Source organism: Cupressus sempervirens, chromosome 5 (assembly GCF_028749045.1).
Source record: "Cupressus sempervirens isolate cs-2001-9-10 chromosome 5, ASM2874904v1, whole genome shotgun sequence".
NCBI classification, from domain to species: Eukaryota; Viridiplantae; Streptophyta; class Pinopsida; order Cupressales; family Cupressaceae; genus Cupressus; species Cupressus sempervirens.
In genome coordinates, this window is record NC_143122.1 from 900,149,651 (window position 1) to 900,168,253 (window position 18,603).

The 18,603-nt window shown below is 34.1% G+C and overlaps 1 pseudogene; it reads right to left on the reverse strand.

Annotated features, from left to right (window-relative positions):
• Positions 1 to 4,700: 4,700 nt before the first annotated feature.
• On the reverse strand, positions 4,701 to 18,391 carry LOC149558831 (alpha-dioxygenase PIOX-like; annotated as a pseudogene).
• Between the last annotated feature and the right edge of the window lie 212 nt (positions 18,392 to 18,603).

An 18,603-nucleotide genomic window follows, 5' to 3' on the forward strand; every position in this document is an offset into this window, starting at 1 on the left:
TAGGAACTAATGATAACAACAATTTGTACTTGAAGACATGCAAGAACAATGAGGTATTATTATCTATAATATTTTTTGATGGTATCATGTTTAGAGGCAAGGAATAATTATGTAAATGATTTGTTGATGATATGAATAAGGAATTTAAAATATCTATGTTTGGTGAGATCAATTTCTCTGTTGGATTACAAGTATATCAAATGAGGCAAGGTATCTTCATTACTCAATCCAAATACATCAAGGAGATATTTAAAACATTTGGAATGAAAGATTCAAAAGAAATTAGTAACCCTATGGCCATTGGATATAATTTATCTAAGAATGGTGATTCTATTGATGAGAACTAGACATTGTTGTTAGAGTTATTAGATATTTCTTAATTAACTCTAGTTGCTTAAGCTAAACTTTAGGCATCTAATAATTAATTTCTTTTATTAATTATTTTGATGCAACCTAGGTTAGACCTTTTTTAGGGTTTTGATCTCCTTTATAAGGATGATCTCTTATTGTAAACTTAACTTGAGAATTCACTTTTGATTATAGCAATCTCTTTTTGCTCATCAAGAATGTCTCATCTATGGATTTGGCAATTCCTGCCTCCATAGCTTTTTGCCTCTCTCTTCTGTAACAGGTGTTTGCATGCAGGTGATTTTTGGGAGCTGTGGGGTTGATTGTTCCTCAACTTCAACATGGTATCAGAGCTATGTTCTGCCACCAATCACGAAGAAAAATTGCAAAAAAATTTTAAAAGCGGCTCCAAATACCATGAAGGATTTGATCAATACAAATCCTTTATGCATGCTTTACTCCCTTCTTAAGATTTTACTTTATGCACCTTTTGCATCTCTATTTAATAATTAATTATTAATTATTAAATAGCTTTTCCTTTTAGGTTACCCTTTTTAGGGTTTTGATCTCCTTTTATAAGGATTGATCTCCTTTGTATTTCATTATCTTTTTCATTGCTGAAAATACATTAGCACTTTTTTCAGAGAAAAACCCTTTGCCTTCTCTTGTCTTTTTCTTCTGTGATAGGTTTTTGCATGCAGGTATTCGAATGCTTTGTGGATTTGTATTGATCAAATCCTTAATGGTATCAGAGCATAAAGGAGACACAAAAAATTGCAAAAAAAAATTAAAAAGCGGCACTTTTTGCCACGGCGGTTAAAAAAAACCGCCTGCGGTCACCGGGACCGCTAGCGGTTAGCGGTAACCGCCGGCGATAAACCGTCGGCGGTCCGCTGATCGCAGCAGCTCCCGGCGACCGCTGTCGCTCTACAGCCTCTGCCGTCGGTGGCGCCGCCCACCTACCACCGTGGCCACTAGCAGCTCCGCCGCCTTCCTCAGCTCCGCCTCCACCCAGTGGCGGCATTTTTTAATGAAGTTTTTTTGTTTTTTAATTATTTTTTTATTAAAAAAAATAAATTTTCATGCATTTTCAGAGGCCCTGTTGGTTTTTTCTCCGTAACTTGAGCATACGGACGTATTTTTTCAATCCGAAAAATGCGCCGGAAAGCTAGTTTCAAGATGAAGATATTAGTGCAGGATTTTTTGAGTTTTGATGCAGTTTGATTTCCTATTTTGGTAGTCAAAGCCAGATGTTCTATTTTGCACTCCGGGAGGCGTATCTTGAGCATCCAATCTCCGATTTTGGACTTCTTTATATCGCTGGAAAGCTCTTTCTGTGCTCTTTCTAGTGATGCTGGTTGTTGTTCCAGATTCTATTCTAGGAACATCTTATTCAGTCTTTTGCATTTTAGCATTCTGGTGGATATCCTGTTTGTTTCAGGTCCGGGGATTGATTTTGTTGCTTCAGTTGCTTTGTTTTGGGCTCTACCTTCTGTTGTTTCAGCCTTATGTTTTTTCCGATCATTTTTGATATTCATTGTAAGCATCTTTATGCAACACAATCAGATAAAGTGCCACTCTTGCGTTTCGAGATCCTTTTCATCATTGTGATTCGTTGTACTCACACTATTTTATAAAGTGCCATGGGGGGGATAGTTGTTTGCTGCTTATAGGCCCTCTCTCTCTTTTGCCTCATGCAGTGTCGATGACACGTGCCTTTATTGGTGTCTGTACCTCACTCTCGATGTGTCTGGTTCCTGTGTTGTAGGAGAAACTTATTAATTAAATCACTTTGATTTAATTAATTAAGTTGCCTATTACTCTATTTTGCTTAAGCTATCTTGTAGGTGCATTATTAATTAATTATTAATTAATGATGTGCAACCTAGCTTTTTAGTTTAGGGTTTCTATCTCACCTTTATAAGGATGAGAATTGTACTTTTTTCGTTATCTCTTATGCATTTTTCATTTGAGAGCAACTTTTCTTCTATCTCCATTTTTTAGCAAACCCTTGCCTCTTCTTGTCTTTTTCTTCTGTGAAAGGTTTTTGCATTCAGGGATTCGAAGGCTTTGTGGATTTGATTAGCTTAATAATGAAAAAAGTACAATGCTCATCCTTATAAAGGTGAGATAGAAACCCTAAACTAAAAAGCTAGGTTGCACATTATTAATTAATAATTAATTAATAATGCACCTACAAGATAGCTTAAGAAAAATAGAGTAATAGGCAACTTAATTAATTAAATCAAAGTGATTTAATTAATAAGTGCAAACAAATAATTACTCTAACACCCCCCCTTAAGCGAAACTCAGGAGGTAAGCTAACCTAGCACAGCTATGAAAGCAGGAAAATTGGGTCCTGGCAACAAGGCCTGATCAGGTACCCAATCACAACATAATCTCTATAAAGAGGAGAAATAGAGAAAACCACATGGGAAAAACCCTACTCCAAAAAGAGATAGCAAAGAATGTTCCAGAAGAAGGAACAAAGAGATCAGAAGAGAATCACTGAAGCATGAAGAACCGCAAAACTCTATCAAAATGCTGATCTGTAGAACCTCCATGGAAATAGAAGGCATGAACCGAGCATGTCTATATGGTAGATGATCCATCTCACCAAAATGCATAGGTAGCTAGCCACTACAATAGCCTAGTATGTAGGATCAGGTACTAAATACGTAGCTCACACCAACAAACCATCAACCAAAGAAGCATAGAACAACAATATAACCTCCCCTTAAGGCAGGTGAGGTGACAGAGCTCTAGATCTTCATGCCCCAATTCTATTTGTGAGAGATTTGACATCGGATCTGACATCGATTTTCAGATCTAAGCTTTCAGCTTTTTTTATTGGATCTGGGGGGTCACTGATTTTCGAGGCACTTTGATCAAAAATGGACATCACCGTTGCGCTCAGAGCACTTGAAAACCCCCATTTCCATTTAAAATACATCCAGTTTGGATGGTGTTGAAATCTGAGGCAAATTTTTTTCGTACCCAGGCCGTTTTAACCTAGGCACACAAACCGAGGCGAGGTATTTTTTGATTTTTTGCATATTTCATTTTTTGCAGAAGTGCATGTGGAAGTGTTTGGATGGGCATCATTGCCGTGAGTATTGGCGGCTCTTTTTCCCTGCATCGCTGCCATCTTTATTGTGGGGCATATTTCGTTGGGGGTCTTTGTTTCATGCGTTGCGCGCTTTGCTTGTGTATCTACGCGTGGTTTCTTAGCACTTTGTTTTTGGCACCAACTTTGGAGTTTGCACCAGTTGTTTGGGGCATTAAATTCAATGATTCCTGGCAGCTTCAAAACATATCTTGATTGGTGGATTTAACCACTGATTGCTATTGGCGGCACTTTGGAGGTGAGGAGAAATATCTTGGGGCAGTTTGTGGAGAAGGAATGATTTGTTCCTTTCTATACTACATCTTCACAGTTAAGTCGGGATGCCTTTTTCATGGGACTATTGGTTGAATTGAATTTCTTCAATGTTTTTTTTTGGCATGACAAATGCCACATCACCAACATTAGCGCATTCAACTTTGGAATCCCGCATCACTGGTTTTGTGTCATGAATGGCAATTTTGTTTTTTTAGGGATGGTTTGAGATCGATCTTTGACATCTACTAATTTTGCGCCTGCCTACTCCCATTTGTGATTTCCAAAGCCACTTTTTTGGCAATGACTGGGTGTGGTGCACCTTGTTCTCGGTGTTGACTTCCTTGTCTTTTGGCGATAATTGTGCCTTGGGCCTTTGCCTTTTGTGTTGGGTGGCAAATTTGATGATTTTTAATCGGCTGTCTTGGGCCAGCATGGATTTGGATTTGGCCGTGATCGATGGTTTCTTGATGACTGCACCCATATGTTTGGGTGTCACCCGTTCTAGCCTTCACTCATATCGCTCTTGACCTGTTGTGCAAAACCTTTCTTTTGCCACGTTCGCTAGGCTTGGGTGGAGTAGCCTTTCATGAAGTCAGAGTTTTTTTTTAATGGTGGAATTTGGGCAGGTGTCTTAGAGTTACGTGCAATACTCTCTATTTTTTTCTTCGTGATTGGTGGCAGAACATAGCTCTCCATGCTCCATGGGTGGGCGACCCGTTATCAATGGATGTAATCCCTGCGTATCAGCAGTCACATGCGGTTTTGATATGTGACCCTTATTCTCTGGTCTCATGCGACTTTGTCTAGTAGTTTCCATCACTCAAATGAAAGCGGTTTCCGAATTATGAATGATTTCTTCAAACTGCAGTTTTTCCAAACTCATGCGCATGTTTTGGTCATCGGTTTTTAATTTGGCACCGGCCCTTTGTTCGGCTTTTGTTTCCGGTGGTTGAATTTTTTTCAATAGGGGTCATTTTATGGCATTTTTTGCCTTGACGGCCATTCGACCGTCAACTTTGGGCTCGTCACCTGCTGATATCAGCACTGCATCACTACTCTTGTCACCTCCTCGGCCTCTATTTGAACCTACATTTGCTTTTTTGCTCATATCTTGGGCAAACGGACTCTGTTTTTTGCAAACGAGATATTGCTGGAAAGCTGGTTCCGAGTCCATCATAGTGGTATAGTTAGTTTTCAGTTTCAATGCTGTTTTGAAAGCTTTTTCTGCTGTCAAAGTCAGCGGTATAGTTTTGCACTCTGGGAGGCATTTCTTCAGCATCCAATCTTCGATTTGAGAATTCTTTATATCATTGGAAAGGTCTTTCTGACCTCTTTTCAGTGATGCTAGTTGTTTTTCCAGTTTCTACTCTAGGCACATTCTATTCAGTCTTCTGCACTTTTTGCATTCTGATGGATAACTTGGTTGTTTCAGGTCTGAGGATCGATTTCTTTGCTTTAGATGATTCTTCATGACTTGTACTATCTATTGTATTGGTCTTATGTCTCTTCTAATCTATTTAGCCATCATTTGTATGCATTATTGCAAACGCACTGAGATAAAGTGCCATACTGCATCTGTATTTTCATTTTAGTTGTTTGCCTTTGTTTGCCTTCTGATTTGAGTAGTGTCATTTGAGGACACTCGTACAGATTATTGCATTCTTGGGATTCATTATGTCTTGTGCCTTATTGTACATGCACTACTTTGATAAAGTGCCATGGGGGGTTGATGTTTTTTCCTTTGTTTGCCATCTTCCTTTGTCTAGTGAGTGTCCCTTCCGTGACATTTGCCTCATGACGTGTCTGAGATTGATCACCTCAGTACACACACATGTACTATTTTGTGCATCTTGATCGTGGTTCCTTGACATGCAGTTCTTTTGGCCCACTTTTTCAGGTGCCTGTCACCTCACCCTTGTCTGCATTAGGGGGGGTTCTTCTGTTGTCTCTCATGCTTCCTTGGTTTGATTGATCAGCTCTTCAGGCTTTGGTGTTTCATGCCATCTATATCTTCGAGTTTAGTTGATTGCCTTTGTGTGGCTCCTGATTTGATGCAGATTATAGTCTTCTCTACCTAGTCAGGTTCTATTTCAGTGGAGGTCTTTCAGATCAGAAGTTACTTTTGACAGAGCTTTGCAACTTCTACATGCGTCAGTGGTGTTCTACATGATCATCTTTGTTCCTATCTTCTGGGACATTCCCTAGTTTGGAGGCTTCTTCAGTCCTTCACTAGTTTATTTCAGCATGTTTTCCATCTCTTTTTGGAGTAGGGTTTTTCCCATGTGGTTTTCTCTATTTCTCCTCTTTTCAGAGATTTGGTTGTGCTTGGGTACCTCATCAGGCTTTGTTTTTCGGGACCCATTTCTACTTTTAGCAGTAGTTTCTAGGTTTTTAGCTACTCCCTAAGTTTATCTTAAGGGGGGGTGTTAGAGTTATTAGATATTTCCTAATTAACTCTAGTTGCTTAAGCTAAACTTTAGGCATCTAATAATTAATTTCTTTTATTAATTATTTTGATGCAACCTAGGTTAGACCTTTTTTAGGGTTTTGATCTCCTTTATAAGGATGATCTCTTATTGTAAACTTAACTTGAGAATTCACTTTTGATTATAACAATCTCTTTTTTCTCATCAAGAATGTCTCATCTATGGATTTGGCAATTCCTGCCTCCATAGCTTTTTGCCTCTCTCTTCTGTAATAGGTGTTTGCATGCAGGTGATTTTTGGGAGCTGTGGGGTTGATTGTTCATCAACTTCAACAATTGTATAGATCAATGATTTGAAAGCTACAATTCATTGTTCAAACAAGACTTGATATTGCATTAGTAGTTGAGATAGTCACAATATTTTTTGAAATTCCTAAGGAGAATCACATGATGGTAGTAAAAAGGCTACTAAAGTATCTAAAAGGAACAAAAGACTAGATTATATTTCAAGAAGAATGATAAGTTTGAACTAAAAACATTTACTAATTCTGATTGGGAAGGAAATATTGATGACTAAAAAAGTACCAGTAGCAGAGCATTCTTTCTAGGAAAGAGACTATTTTCATGGACAAGAAAGAAGAAGAATTTCTTTTCTCAATCAATAGATGAAGCTGAATATGTGGCAAAAATAATAAATTATTCAAATATCATATGGATCAAGAAATTATTGAAAGGTGTGAAGGAAAAATTATTGATCTAGTTACTATCTATTTTCATAACACTAGTTCTATTAACATATCAAAGAATATGTTAATGCACACAAAGACTAAGCATATTGCTATCAAGTATCATTAATAGAGAGATCTAGTTCAAGAAAGAAGTGAAAATTGGAGTATGTGAATACTAAGGAGCTAATATCTGATATTTTCACTAAAGCTTTACGAAAAGATACTAATGAATAGCTAAGATGCCAAGTGAATCAGAGATAGGGATGACAATGAAAGCCTATAAGTTGATCATGTTTTAAGCTTAATTGAGATCTATTTGCAAAGTGGGTTGTATCTATTAGATCAAAAACCATTGTTACTTTCTAACCATTGTATCAATTTTAAAATTCTTTTACCAAGGTTGATCTAATAGTCATATATAAATATTTTAATCAATGTAGCATTTAACAATTTATTTTGTAACCTTTAACAGGGTTGGCTCCTAACAAACCTCACTTTAGAAGATTGAAAGATTGGTGAAATGTTACTAGTGGTTTCTCCCAACTTAGGTTTTCATGTTAAATCCTAGTGTCTAAATTGTGTGGATTTTACTCATTGTTATTTAATTTTAATGTTTACATTCTACAAGTCTTTTATGTTTAGGACACCGGATTGCTAGTTTATGTTACTAAAAGTTTACTATAGAGGCCAATATATTGAATGTTAATATTTGAAATTTTTTAAGTGTTTGTTTATTCAACTGGCACATCTAGACCTTGGATAACTAATCTACATCTCCCATCCCTCTCAATTATGCTAAACATTCTAACACCCCTTTTTCTCTTAGTCTTTAAATTGATCTAATTAGTTGATTACCTAGCATTGGGATCAATGATCTCTAGAAAAATGTGTAATTGACTCCTTAAATTACTCCTTGATCACCTAAACATGTGTAGAAGTCAGCCAAAATGGTTTACCTTGTTATTTGTTCCATTCCAAATATATATAACCAAACTAGTTCACTCGATATTAATATATGCTCATGTTCAATCATGAATACAATGTATTTTGTATCTTTTCTTTTGAATGCTTGACTCATGTTATGTGTCTCGACATAAACTACCTTTCTTGATCTTAGCATCCACTAACTTTTGTCTTGTTGGGTTTAGGCTGTCACTCAATTAATTGTGGAATATTTGACAACTGAAGACGTTCTTAGCTCAAAGTGAAATGTGAACAAGTCTATTATAAATCACTCAGCCTTTACTGTATGCCTTGGTCATAGTGATGATCGATGAAAACTTCCTAGGAAATGACTAAGAGTCTGACACTAATAGAAAACATGGTTTAGAGATCAACAGTAGCATTACTGCTAGAATTTTTTTGTATCCCTTTCTATGATGTTTTAAATTATCCTTCTTTTATGGTTAATGTTAGATCACTAAAGAACATCTTTAAAATAAAAAATAGCATAAAATTTTCTATGATACATTTGAAGGTTAGATTCAAGCCTATAGTAGTTTCCTTTATAATCCACAAGGTTGTATGTCTCTTCCAATGATTTTTTTAAAAAGAAATGGACACTACCTCTTTTTTTATCTATACTGCCAATTGATTTCAAGTTAGATTTCTATCCCATGCCTTTCTTTTGTGCAAGATGTCACTTCTCTCACTCATAGATGTTTTAAATTTCCTCAAAATAGAGATATCATAACTATTATTATTTCTCTTTATCAATATTCTCACCATCATGATTCTACCAAAGTGTACTTATTTTGGCCTTATTTACCTCAAAAGAAACCTTTGCATCCTCATCATCCTTATCAATCTTATTATAAATGTAAAATTTCAAAATATTTTTGAGCTTAGTGCACCTAAGATTAATTCTACTATAGCTATCCTATCTAATCTTCATATTCATCCTTTATATAATATTTTTCAACCCTTCATTTTTCCCTACTCAAAATCTATCTTTCTCGATTCTACTCCTTCAACTTTCTCAAAAAAAACAATTAATAATTAGCATTCCCATAATCATTGTAAAAATTATGAAGTTAATGATAAAATGTGCTCTCCTTCACAAATTGCATCATCTTCTCAACCCTTTATTTCCTTTGACCAACCCGTGATTGAGCCTATAGAGAAAGTAAATCATAATAATAGAATGAAAATAGTAAACATGATGATTCAATTCATATCTTAGACTTTATTGTGATTAATCTTGATTAGGAAGATACTATTGATGATTAGGATATTGATGCTAATGTCTATAGACATGTTAGTGGTGATAAATACAAGATTATTGAATTTTTTTACCATGGTATTCTTTGCATGTTTTTCAATTATACTATATTCACCCCATGATGTTTTTTTTGTTATGTATATTTTCTATATATCTTTAAGTTACCCTTGATGCTCCATTGTCACAAAGTGATGAATCAATTGACCACATTGAGAATAATTTTCTATATTTTCATCTCTCTTCTTCTACATATTATGACATGATGTCTTCTATATATTCCATTGCTTATAAATTTATCCTTGTGTAGTTCTCTTGGAGGCTTGCAACCTGGTAGCACCAATTCCTTTTGGTCTCTATGATATCATCCCAAAAAGACTCTTCTTTATATCTCTTATATTCTTTTCCTCAACCATTTTTTAGTTCTCATTCCTTTTTTGAATGATAACATTTTATATTTTATATACTATTATGTATATTATCATTTTACCATAGTGACCTAGAATTAGTAGATCCCTTATTTTCTCTTTGTTTTGTCTTGTCTTTATTTCCCTTGAAGCATTTTTTGTTGAGTAAATTTCATTATAAATACATTTCTAGTCTATGCATGTACTATTTTGTTAAATCCATTTATCTCCTTGAGGAACTTTCAATCACTTTAATATTATGCAATACATTGCTAACTAGTGCAGACACACATTTTTATGGTTTTCCTTCACAACCTTTTTTATCCCTCTATTGGATTACTAATAGTCTATAGAGTTTAATCTTTTTGGCTATTTTTGAATCACTCTATAAAATTACTAACATTTTGTGAGACCTAATCCTTACATAATATTTCTCCCCCTTTGGGTTACCTAATAGTGTAGGAAGCCCAATCTTGGATCTTGTAACTTTTGCTAGTTCCTTAAGGACATACACATCCTTATGCCTAGGTTGTTTTTCTTGATTTCCATTTTGGGATATTGATTTCCTTGAGGAATAATCATTTATGGATTCAATAGAATGCCACACACACTTGTTAGACCTTTCAATGCACTTTTTTGTTACAATGTTATTTCTTATTTGCTTCACAATATGGAACACAAACATTACTAGGTGAGTTGACATCTCTCTCTCTCTCTCTCTCTCTCTCTCTCTCTCTCTCTCTCTCTCTATATATATATATATATATATATATATATATATATATATATATATATATATATAAAGGGCTTGGTAGTTTCTATGTCTTTGCCATCATGACAAGATCTATTATTTACTTTAAAATACTTTACTATGAGTATGAAGTCTCATGCTCATGCTAAAGTGGTGGCTAAATATATTATATTAGAATAGAAGGGCTCATCAATTATGAACTTATACCTCTTGCCCTATAGTGAATTTATCATCCATGGATGAATTTTTCATTAAATGGACCTTTCTCCTACTCTTTCTCCCTTTTTCTAATTCCTTTAGTGTAGTTTGTGAGACCCTAAACAATGTTCAAAAGTAAAGCCAATGAAGATAACTGAGAGGGGTTTGGGGTCAACCAGTTATGAAATCAAAACGACTTTTTTATCCTTATTAATTTTGAAAAATTTAATAAGCAAGTGAAATAACCACAAGAAGATATCCATACATAATAACACCAGATTTATTAACTAGCAAAACACTTTATCAGAGGGAAAACCTCAATGGAGATAGTACCCACAAAAATGATGTACTAATATATAAGTTTCTTACAAGATGACAAACTATGTTAGGAGCCAATAAAATGATTCAGTACATATCAATCCTCATAAGGGGACTCCAATCCTTTTAGGAGTTGTGCCAAACATGTTAGAAGTTGTGCAACGAAGAAGGTTTGACTCTCCAAACAACATAAGGGGTAAAGCCATTGAACTCAATTGCCAATTGGGCTTTGTATTATTCCTTTCAGAATAATACCAAATGTTGACTTGTCCACAAGCACTCTCTACCAAATATGATCACTTTTCTCAATTGTTGTGCCTTTGCTACATCAGATACTTCTCAAATATCAATACTAGAATTGAAACTCAGATCACACAAATCCCTTAGATTTCTTAATCACATGTAATTCACACTAATAATTTCCTTTCTTTAATATATTTCAGTAAAATGAAAAAAAATTATTTATACAAAATATCTAAATTAATTTATTGATTTAGCCTTGTGATTTTCCAAATTTATAATATCAATATGACCTCATTAAGATAAAATAGTAAATGTTACATTACATATTTTCATAATTACATAACACTCTTTGCTCACAGTCTTCAAAAAATTTTGCACATGCAACCTTCGACTTTGGACACTTAACCATGTAATTAATGTGATGTCTTCTACCTCTATCTAACTAAACTAAACCAAATTCTATCCCTATTAGGAGATGTAATCCAACTACCAAAAATCACTTTTTGGGAACTCTATTTGTATACTATCTTTTATAAATGTTGAATAACTATCACTAGTCTTCAAATTTCTACATGCACTATTAACCAAAGAATTAGGAAACTCTATAGAGCATTTCCTAACCTATGTTTGACCTAAACTTCTATCCTTTAATCATGAGATCTCAATATTTTTCTTCTACTCTATCAATATTCACAAATTAACCAATATATTGACATCAATGAATAACACTACCATGAATGCAACATGTGATCATACTAACAATATCCCACATACTCTAACAATTCTAGAATACTTACCCATAGAAATATCATTAGCATTCATGCTAAAAAATTAGTTTTTTCCTTAAATTATCCTTGCATAGGTTGACTCAGTCAACCTATACAACTATGGGTTAGCTACCTTGACATGTTTTAATGTTAGGTCCATTTTTTCTCATGTGTTTAAATTGTTGAATGTTCTGACCCCATTGGCTTGCTTTTGTTTTTATTCAAAAAACTAGTATATGCAAAATATTGGATGCTTCATATTCACATCCAAGAACACAAAAGCACAAACAGGGGTAATACACAAATGTGAATATAGGAATTTTAACATCAAGCAATTGTATTCAAGGAAATTCTCAAGCTCTTCTCAAGATTCAAGGATCCATTGTGAGTATTTCCTCTTCAGGGTTTAAATTTTGTTGGTCATAAGGGTAGAAAATCTACATAGTAGAATTTATCTTTGTCTTCCTTTTTGCACATATACATCTATGGATGGATGAGTTGGTATTAAATAAGGATAAATTTCATCTCTGGAGATTCCCTACATTTGTATTGAAGACACAACAACAAAAACATCAACCATAGTAAAATACTTCCTTAAAAGGATTTCATCAAGTAAGATAAATCACCACATTTTCTTACTCCTTACATGCTTTTACATACTTATCGCTTTAAAGGCTACTTTCTATATGGTAGCTTGACTAAGGGAAGCCCATCCTCCACTCCTACCAAAAAAATTTTTTTTACGTGTGTTGAGGAAAAAATAAATAGAATTATTAATTCAAATATAAAAACTTATATTTAAAAGATTTGAGGTCAACTTTGTTTCTCCCTCCTTGAAACACAATGATGAGGTAGAAAATATATACCTGTATAGGTTGAGTACTACCTAATGATCTGCACAATCTAGGATTCTTTTAGGTTTTCTATCATGATTCCAAGTGTACACTCAATTTATTTGATGTAGTTTCTAGAGTCAGTCATATTCTAATCACAAAGGTGCCTTTGGTAACTTATATCTAGGTATTATCTCTTTCTCTCTCTTCCTCTTGTGTATTTGATGTTATTTATTTCTTTGATAGGAATTTACATATGATTTTTGTATTTGAATCATTCATCATTAGGAAAGTTATCCAATCTCACACATAATCAAACCAAATTGATCAGTATTCCAAATCTAATTTTAATAAAGATTTCATGAAACAAGAATTTGTTCTATACTTATTTGTTATAATTTTGGTTTAATCCTTTCATCTTATTTGAGTTTTGCTAATATAACTTGAGTCATATTGATTCATGTTAGAAGCCCATATAATGGAAATATATCCATATATACTGGAGTTTTCTTTGTGGCTAATTTATATTTGTTAGAAGATGAAAATGATATTTAATATTTTGGTAACTAAATATATGATATCCAACCTCTCTTTCCCCACCCCTTGACCCTATCCTTTAACCTTCTTTTGAAATTTATTTACATTTTCACTATTTGGACAAGATTTTCTTATATTCTTTGACAAGCTTGTGTAATTCTCATTTGGTGTTTGTTAATGTCTTAGAGAATTTTTCATAGTTGGATACTAATATCACTTTAGTTAGAAGGCTATTTAGGGGACTTTCCCAATGAAGGAAATCCTTTTAGTTTGGATTTCATTGTTATAGGACTTGTCCTTTAATTGTTCTTATGGCTTTTATTTGTACTCATATATTATGAACTTTTTATAACCTATTCCTATTAAAATAATCTCTTTCATTATGAAACCTTTAAAAAAATCTACTTTTAACTATACATTAAATAAAACTCTAGCATGTTGAATTAAAAAAAAAAAAATTCTAATACTAATTTATCTAATTTATTTTTAGAGATAGGGAGGCTCTTGCTTATGTGCTTGCGGATAAAATCAACAACACTATGAAAGAAAATTTTGTTATAAGGAAGGATGGAGATCTTGATGAAGGAGGTAAGAATAAGGAAAGGGAGAAGGATAGGAGATTGGAAAGACAAGAGGTGAAGTGGAAACTCCCTCCTAAAGGATGAATTAAAGCCAATTTTGATGGAGTGGCTAAAGGTAATCTTGGTACTCCAGGATGAAGGGGCATCACTAGAAATAGCCATGGTGTGGGTGTTGCTTCTCTTTCCTATTCCTTGGGAAACTAGATAAACCACTATGAAGAGGCCAGTGCTACTCTCAACACTAATAAATTGGCTTTGGAGGTTGGAGTCACAAACCTATGGCTGGACATGGACTCATACAATATCATGAGATACATAAAATGAGTTTTCCAGGCTTCCTAGACCATTGCAAACATAGTGGAAGAAATTTGCATAATACTTGGAAAATTTGAGAGTGTTCATGTCAGCCACGAATTTAGGGTTTCTAGCTCGGTGGCTAATTATTTGTCCAATGAGGTAGTCAAGAAAGAAATGATGATGATATGAAATATCAGAGGGAATATTTCATTAGTCACAAAAGGCCTAATTGATCAGGAGAGGATCTAGGGAGGTATAGGTGAAATCCTTAGTTAATTATGGAACTAATGCAAATATGTGTGAAAGCCAATGCATTTATGGAAAATATGGGAGGAATTGGAAGATGACACATTCAGTGTCTGATAGCTATGCTTTATGAGTTTCTTATTTTCTTTACCATCTTATTGGAATTGAAAGAAAATTCAATTTTTGATAGAAAAAATAGAGGACAGAGGATGGAGAGGAGAGGATTGTGATTATGTGAAAAAGTATCACTTAGTTTACTAGGATGGTGGGAGAATGGAGGAGAAGAAAACCAGTGAGAGAGAAAAAAAAATGGAAACAAAAAACCAAGGTCTGGGAGAAACTTGGAAAGGGTTGCATTGCAAACTACATCACCAAGCTTCATGAGTACGATTCAGCAATTACCAATCTCATGGCAGAGCCTTGGAAGGATGGGAGGGTTAATATTGATGGGAAGTTGCATCATGTAAATGTGGAGGTCATTGCCCATGTCATAGAAATACTTGATGAGTGCTTAAAGTTCTACAGAGACAAAAAAAAGTTTGTGAATGCAGTAAAGGATTTTGCTAAGAACATAGACGAGAAGAAGGAGCTGGTGAAGAGTGAGACTTACTATGATATGGACTTAATCAAGAAGCTCTCAAGGTATCTGCTAAGGGAAATCATCAATTTTATTTCTCTAGACATGAGTTTTGATAGGGTTAGAACCCATAATTTTATTTTGCTCAATCATTTCCATTATGGGGCTAATATTTGTTTTCCTCTTTACCTATATTCTTCCATGAACAAGAATATTTTAGTGTATAAGAGAAAACCTAGTGCTAACACTACCTTGCATGATGGTTTACTTATTTTCTCTATGAATGTTTTAAAGCTGAATATAGGAGCAAATCTCTAGCTCATGTCATGGTTTCTTTCGAGGAGATGGGGATCTCCAATTTCTCCTCAAACACAAAGGGAATCTAGAGTCTAAGTTCAGAGGAGGAGGAAGAATAGCATTTATTGGGGAAGAAAACTGAGGATATAGACAAGGATACTCCTACTCCAAGTAAAGTTTCCTGTAGGAAAATCCCTATGGGTCATGTGCAAAAAATAGTTGGTGAGGAGGAAGGAGACTATAATGAGGAAGGAGAAGATATGAACACAGGATTGAGAAAAAGGGGGAGGATGTAGATGTTAGAGAGGAACCAGTTGCTATCCCCAAAAAGAAGTATAAGAGAAATAGAGAAGAGGGCATGCCTCTATAGGGGAAAATGATAAGGGTCTAGAGATCTCTATGTGGCCTCACCTTCCCATTCCCCCATAGGAGCAAGAAAAGAAGAAAATGGAGAAGGGAAGTGTTGAGGTTGTTATAAAAGATAGGTGTATGGCTTGGAGTACTTTCAAGGCCAAAACCTCAAAAATGGGGATTATGAGAGAAGTTATGAATCCTCAAATCCTTGAACAAATAAAGGGTAAGACCCAAATGGAGGAACTGATAGAACTAGCACTAGTGGCCATCACAGGTAATGTGAGAAAGGTGGGTTTGAATTTACTCAATAATGTAAAAAAATAGCATGATTGATAACTTTTGATCTATTAAATGGCTTTTTCATGAGTTAGAGGAGGTAAAAGATAGAATGGGACAGATGGAAAGCTAGGGGAAGAGGAATGAGAAAGGGATCTCGATAGACCAGGGGGATTGAATAAGTTTAGCTGAAAAAGGATGCAAAATTTGGAGAATTACAACCATAACATGGTTAATCAAATGCTCACTATTCTAAATTCTCTTAATGAGAACATTGTTAGTCTTGGTAGTAAGATTAAAGCTAGGGGTTTTATTGTGGAGAAGGTTGAGAAGGAAAATGATGAGGATAGGATGGTAAAGGACACCATAATCGACATAACCCAAAGCCACTTGGATTGGACCTATGAAAAATCTAGGAGCTCATGGCTACGGAGAATCAGAGAGCCTATGAAGTGGCAGAGACTATCCAGGACCTCAAAAGGAAGGTGAGGAACTAAGTGAAGAATTTTCAAGTTCTGTCCTTGGTTTCTATAGTCTCAGTAGGTATTTGTCTTTTTGGCTTTTCTTCTATTTTTGTTCTAGCCTTTCTATTGGCTGTCATTCTATTTTTGGGCTTCATTTATTAATTTTTAGCCCTTTGTTATGTAAGAACTTTTCGATTGTAGGATCCCTATAAAACATATTTTTCTTAATAAAAAACTTATCTAATTTCTGAAGGATATATTTTATATTTGCAAGGATGTTACATTAGTTCATGTTTTTCATTTCAAAACTAAAATGAATTAATATGTAAAGTGAAGCATAACAACTTAGCTTTCTAGAATATAAATACAAGAATGCATTCTACATTTTCTTACAAACTCCATTTTAAAAAAAATAGGAAATGGAGAAACCATTTACCTAAATAGGTAATTTAATAACTAATAACATATAACATTTCAATTAAGATAAATAATTAGGAATCTTAGAAGAGTGTTATCCATATGAGACATGTCTATTTTGGGGAAGACAACAAATAGAGAGCCCTTTTATTTTTATATTATTAAATAACTAGAACTATCTAATGTTTGTAGCAAGGGAAAAAAATAAGGAGGCTTGTAGCTAGGATTTGTTGATTTTATGAAGGATTTTGAAGGTAAAGTGGCATATGGGTAGTGGTTTTTTTATTTTCAGTCCAAACGGAGAATGCACTAGATGAGTTAACCCATTTCTTCACCATTTTTGGGTAGTGACAATTCAAAACATCTTTCAAGCTTTTCGTATGGTTCACCCATTCTAACCCCTTTTCTGTATACACTTCCTCATTAAAATTGCTTGTGAAGAAATGGTTTGCTTCAAGTCTCTTGTATTAAATTCCTATAGTTAGTTCAACAAGCATAGTAATTCAACAAGTATAAAATAAGATCAATGACATTTCAATTTTCTTTTTTGAAAAAAATAATAATTTATCCTTATTTCACCTTGATGTCATTGGTAGAAAGATGAAAAAGGTAGTTTCACTAATTACGTAGGCTTTAATTTTTTTTCTACCATTAATCCAACCAACAAGTCTAGATTTTCAACATCATTACCATAATCCAACTTGAATTGCTTCTTTATCATCCATAAGCTCTTCCCACTTTGTAATAGGGATCATAAGTATGTTTCTTCTGAATTAATTATATCATGAAACACTCCTCTCTTGATCATGATAAACTATAATAGAAAATCATGTATACAAAGATAGTTAGAAGAAAATCTTTTCAAAGAAAAAAAATAATAATAGTGAAGAGAACTCTCTTACTTTCAAGGGAAGCCAAATTAATGTGATCAAGTCTATCCTTTCCATTAGGATCCTGAGCAATAAGGTCTCTCATCCATGTGGGATAGTTTCAAAGTGTTAGGGCTCCACTACCTTGATGCCCCATTGATACATTCATTTCCTAATTTCAAGTTTTAGACAACATTCATTCTACATTAATTCCTAACAATTTTCATAGATCCACTCTACCATTAAATAAATTCAGCTCTCATTACTCAAAATACATATAAAAAAATTATTGCATAAGTAGGTTCGTTGAAGATTAAAAAGTCAATGAATAACAAATTGTTAGATACATTAGATGATGGATTAGTGATAAGATATAAAATTGATACCTTAAACTACATAGTATCTAATGTATGTTACAAAACAATTATATTTTGTTATTCAGTAATAAAAAATTGGCTAAAAGCTGATTCAAAGTCCTTGGAAGAAAAAAAAATTCTATATAACTTATATAATAAATTTAATATAACCACGTTAAGAATACAATGAATTAGCCTCCTTTAGCTAAGACTATTTTAAAAATGGAAACTGATACTGATGTATTCTAACATAAAATAATCTTTCAGTAATTGAAATTCTTGTATAGACTCACTCTTGAAGAACATGAGGGGTTTTGTTCTTTTTAGAGGGGGCATTAATGTCTCTAACAATGAGGTTATTTGGCATCAAACTGTGCATTTAGTAAACATTTAAAAATTCCTCAGTAAGAGAATATGGAATTCCATGGTTGTCTAGGTTTTCCATTCCAACAAAATCACTTAGTAGAGAACTCCAAGTATGACCAAATTTGTCCTTCAACATTTTACCCTTTGTCTAGGTTGTTTTTGGTTATTTCCCTTTTGGGAAATTTAGCTCCTTGAGGAAGAACCATTGATGGATTCAATAGAATGCCACACTCGCTTGATAGACCTTTCAATGCATTTTTTTGTTACCATGTTATTTCTTGTTTGGTTCACAATATGGAACAAAAAAATTACTGGATGAATTGACCTCTCTCTCTCTCTCTCTCTCTC